At 46.0% G+C, this 5,465-nt stretch overlaps 1 long non-coding RNA gene across 1 annotated transcript; it reads left to right on the plus strand.

Moving 5' to 3' along the window:
* The first annotated feature begins 654 nt into the window (after positions 1-654).
* On the plus strand, positions 655-3,792 carry LOC123334978. The gene is made up of 2 exons (XR_006553150.1): positions 655-2,043; positions 3,470-3,792. It is a non-coding gene; the product is annotated as an uncharacterized LOC123334978 (long non-coding RNA).
* Positions 3,793-5,465: the final 1,673 nt, after the last annotated feature.

Here is a 5,465-nt window from a genome sequence, read left to right on the forward strand (position 1 = left end):
ATTCTTTACCAGCTGAGCTACCAGGGAAGCCCGTGTGTGTGTGTGTGTGTGTGTGTGTGTGTGTGTGTATTTGACTTTTTAACTTTATGCTGGAGTATAATTTATTATGGGCTTCCCCAGTGGCTCGGTAGTAAAGAATCCACCTATAATGTATGAGCCTCAGGAGACACGGGTTCAATCTCTGGGTCAGGAAGAATTCCTGGAGGAAGAAATGGCAAATCACTCCAATGCTCTTGCCTGGGAAATCCCATGGACAGAGGGGCCTGGCAGGCTATGGTCCACAGGATTGCAAAGAATCAGACACAACTGAAGTGACTTAGCAGGTATGCATATAGTTAATTATACTCCAATATAATTATATATAATCAATACAATCATATATAGTATAGTTGACATAGTGAAGGACAGAGCAATCTGGTATGCTGCAGTTCATGGGGTCACAAAGAAGCATGACTTAGCGACTGAACAATAACAAAATAGTTGATTAACAATTTTGGGATAGTTTCAAGTGTAGAACAAAGTGATTCAGTTAAATGTATGCTTTTATCTATTCTTTCTCAAATTCTTTTCCCATTTAGGTGATTACAGAGTATTGAGCAGAGTTCCCTGTGCTATACAAGTATGTCCTTGTTGGTTTTCCATTTTAAATATAGCAGTGTGCAGTTCAGTGGTTAGGACTCCAAGCGTCCACTGCAGGAAGCATGAGTTCGATCCCTGGTTGGGGAACTAGGATCCTATATGCTGAGTGGCACAGCCAAATGTTAATAAATAAATAAAAAATAGGAAGTGCTCTTTACTATCCTCTGTCCCCACCCCACTGGTCCCAGGGAGGAGGTGGCCTCACTGTCCTTGGGGCCAAGATCCAGCTCAGAAGGAAGCAGCAGCCACCTCTGGCCATCTCTGTAATCCCCTTGGCTTCACATTCCCTCCCTGCCGCCCCCCTCTTCCTTCTCAAGTCCCTGCTGTTAGAAAGGTCTTAATCCAGAGACTGAAGTTAACAGGAAATGGTGGCTCCAGATCCAATCGGCCCAAAAGCTGCTCTGAGCCCACACCCAGCACCTGGAGGTACCTGAAAGTGAGTTCCCTAGAAGCCCAGCACAGCCGTCTCCTCTTCACAGCCCTGAGATGCAGCTGTCAGACCACATGAAAACCATTCTCCTCAAGGTTAAAACTTTAATGCACTGTTTACACACTGAAGCAAAAGAGGTTTGCATAATTAATGGAGCACAGAAAATTGAGAGACAGAGCACAAAGTATGTTTTAAAGGGAAAGAAAGGGGGTGGGGAGCTGAGCAGGAGGAAGGCAGACCCTCCGGACTCTTGGGGCACAACTGGGAAGAAACCCACGCAAGTGGAGGGCAGGTCCCTCTCCCATTTCTGAAGGATGGTCACCTTACCACGGGGCCCCTTTCTAAAGGCTGCCCCCTCCCTCTGTTCTGCCAGCAGTGGGCCCAGGGCAGTCTCCTTCAACCGGGCATTAAATCCTGGGAGCAGACTCAGTGTCAGTCTGGGAACCCTGAAAGTCCTCCCTGGGAAGGCAGAGAAGGGAGGGGAAGACCCCCCGCCCCCACATCTCCTCTGAAGACACGCAGGGTGCCCACAGCCCCCCGAGTCAGGAGGAATTCCTCCGCGTGTCATCAGCCGAGGGCGCCCGGCACAGGCAGCCTGGCATATGGTGTCTGCAATTTTTTTAGTGATAAGTGGCGGGCGTGTTAGCGGAGCCGCGGCGGAGCACGGAGAGTCGGTTGGCTAATCACTCCCGGTCTCCTGCACCCTCGGGCGGAATCCTATTGCTTTATGCAGATGAGCTCATAACAGTTTCTTCAATTTGGCTTTTATAGAAAAAAGTGCCAGCTCCTCACACTGTGTCAACAGCCACCCGAGGGCCTACCACTTTACAACGCGAGTGTATTACTATTTAAAGACAAGCTTTTAGCTGAACATCAGTGCTGCCTTCAGAGTTTAATTACCGCCCTCCCCATGGGGCCCAATGAGCCAGCGACTCCTCCCAAGGGGCTTCTGCTTGGTGATGATCTTTAACTAAGTAAGTAAATTCCAAACGGGCTGGGCTTAAAGCGCACGCATCTGATTTCCTGCTCTGCTTTGAGACTGTGGATGACTGGTAATGAGGCGTGTGCAATTCAGGCTCCTGGGGCAATTAATTTCCCATCGGAAACAAAAAACAAAAATCTATTGGAACGCACATATAATAATCTAGTAGCATATAATATATGTTTTAGGCAATATATATATTACAGATGTGTGTATATATGTTACAGATAATATATCTTAATATATATATTAAATTTGTATCTCCTTTTCTGAATTTGAGTTCTGAGAAAGAACTCAATAGCAGAAGCAAGCGCGTGAAACCACTTCCAACTTTATTAAAGCAGTCATTTAACTCTAACACCAAAAGAGGGCCTTCTCCTCTTAAAATCCTTTCTCAATGTACTAAGTTGAATGAAGCGGAATTGAAAGGATGTGTCCCAGCTTCTTTGCTTCCTGCATAGTGATCATTAAACTATTAATTGCTCTTCCTTCCAAACCACAGTGCTTTTGAACTGTGGTGCTGGAGAAGACTCTTTTGAGAGTCCCTTGCGCAGCAAGGATATCAAACCAGTCAGTCCTAAAGGAGATCAACCCTGAATACTCATTGGAAGGACTGTTGCTGAAGCTGAAGTGCCAATACTTTGGCCACCTGATGCAATGAGCAGACACACTGGAAAAGACTCCTATACTGGGAAAGATTGAGTACAGAAGGAGAAGGGGGATGAGATGGTTGGATGGTATCATTGACTCAGTGGACATGACTTTGAACAAACTCTGGGAGATAGTGAAGGACAGAGGAGCCTGACTTGCTGCAGTCCATGGGGTTGCAAAGAGTCAGACAAGACTCAACAACTGAAAAACAACAACAACCCTTAAGTAGACAGGGATTTGGGATGTATAACTGTTTTGTGGAGGACAGATTGACAGATTAATAGTAGTACACATTGAAATTTTATCCAAAAGTAGTCCAGAGAGTTAAAAAATCCAGTAAAAGCCATTCAAGGTTGAAATGGGGTAAAACATAAAGAACGCTTTTATTGTCTTGTTTTTCAAAAATACAAAAAAAAAAAAAAAAAAAAAAGATGAAACAGGCATCAGTTCCATTTTTAACTAAACCAAGTGGCAGAATGCTCCTAAGGTGTTGACTGAGCTCCATGCAGGCTAAGGTATTAAGTTTTCATTTCAGAAAATTCCATAAGCTTCTGTGATCATCTACTTTGAGATTAAAAAAAAAAAAAAAAGGTTGTGCAGCTAGCTATGCTGATGAAGAGAGCAGAGAACAGCTAAGTAGGGTAAGTGGAGGTCTTAAGTGACAGTCTCCCATCATTTCTGTAGCCAACCTGTTAGAGGAAACACTGACTAAAACCCCCCACCCTGGCCAGGCACCATAGTAGCTAAATTTGCATAATTTACAACAGGAGGTCCTGCTAAGGAACATGGAAGTAACAAGTCACCACCAACTGGAAGAGTTCAGGAAAGGTCAAAAGGAGACTCCATTCTGTGTATCCTACCAACCTCCCAGAATCCTCCTTGCTGGCATCCATCTTGGCAGAGCAATGAATGCACCACCAGGAAGGACCCTGGGTCAGAATGATCTGTCAAAGACAACCCAGAAACTAACCTCATCACCATAAATCCCATGACTCCAAGCCACATGGCAGAGCAGTTCTCCTGGGCTCCCTTACCCTCCTGATCTCTGCCTGGGTGCTCCTTGCCAATAAAGTCACTTGCTTTGTCAGCACATGTGTCTCCTCGGACAATTCATTTCTGAGTGTTAGACAGGAGCCCACTCTCGGGCTCTGGAAGGGGTCCCCCTTTCTATAATCAGATCCATCCTCCATTGCTGGGCAACATTTGGGTTCTGCTGGCACAAAGAGGAGAGGGTGGGTGAGAATTTGCCTCCTACTTCTCTGCCAGCCTTCCAGGCAACCCAAGTGGCCCCGAATGGCAGAGTCCAACAGAGCAGCTGGTAAAAGAGAAGGGGGTTTACAGAACCCCAGCCTTAGCATCACATATCAGTGTGGAGAGGGTGGAAATGAAATACCTAATCAGAGAAATAAAATAGTTCAGTTACCTACTGCTGTATGAGTTTCCTATTGCTCCGTAGGTCACAGGCTGAAATCAAGGGGTCAGCCAGGCTGGTCTCTCATGCGGAGGTTCTGGGGAAAACCACTCCCAAGCTCATTCTTGTTGTTGGCAGAATTCAGTCTCTAGAGGTTTGGAGGCCTCTATTTTCTTGCTGGCTGTCAACTAGAAACCAGTCTCAGCTCCTAGAGGTCACCCATATTTCTTGCCATGTGGCCCCTCCCCTCAATTTCTTCTCATGCTCTCACCTCTCATGCAAATTTAAAGGTCAGGCTCACCCTGGTAATCTCCCAACGTAAGGTCAGCTTATTTGTGACCTCAATCACAGCTATGAAATCCCTTTAGCCACAGAATGTAACATAATCACAGGAGCAGGATCTTATGACCCTTGGAGGTTCCTCCCACACTGGATGGGAGGAAATCATACTCGGACTCGGGTCTTTGAAGGTCACCTTAGAATTATGTCAGTCACACCAGTGTGTAGGAGATCCCTTCTGTTGTTTTTTAATTTAAAGAGTGAGAATTCACAGGGAATTTTACCAGGACTTCCAGGTAGGTCCAAGCTAAGCTCTGGTAAAAGGTAAAGTTAAATTTTTAGACAAAATGCACTCAGACCAAAACTTTGACCACTTGGAATATTTTGAATAAGAAATGAAATTGTGGGGCAAGGAAGTTCTACATCCATATATGCAGCCTGCCAATGATCCCAGAGATTCCCAGGTGGTTCAGTGGTAAAGAATCCACCTGCTAATGCAGGAGAAGCAGGTTTAATCCTTGGGTCAGGAAGAACCCCTGGAGAAGGAAATGGCAACTCACTCCGGTATTCTTGCCTGGAGAATCCCAAGGACAGAGGAGCCTGGTAGGCTACAGTCCATGGGGTCATGAAGAGTCAGACCCGACTGAGAGACTGAGCATGCACACACACTCTGATTCCACCAGAGGCCACAATCCATGGGGATGACTTGTGTGAACAAGGGCTGAGCTGGCTCCACCTGTGTTTTCTCTGCATGTGAAAGTTGCATTCTGCAAGAGGGGTTCACATCAGCTTTGAAAGGATGATTCTTCTTATTTAGCTGTCCTGTGAAATTGAGAGGTAAAGCTGACAAGAAAAGGACCAGAGCTACACAGCTCCAGTAACCTGATGTCACCCTCTTGTCCTTGGAGGAGACTCGAGGCTCCAAACGTGGAAAGAGAAATAACCAAATAGGAAGAAAACTTGCCAAGAGAAAGACAGAAGAGGGCTGCCCTGGTGGTCCAATGGTAAAGAATCCACCTGCCAATGCAGGGGACATGGGTTCAGTCCCTGCTCTGGGAAGATGCCACATGCCA

Source organism: Bubalus bubalis, chromosome 1 (genome assembly GCF_019923935.1).
Source record: "Bubalus bubalis isolate 160015118507 breed Murrah chromosome 1, NDDB_SH_1, whole genome shotgun sequence".
In the NCBI taxonomy this organism is placed as follows: Eukaryota; Metazoa; Chordata; class Mammalia; order Artiodactyla; family Bovidae; genus Bubalus; species Bubalus bubalis.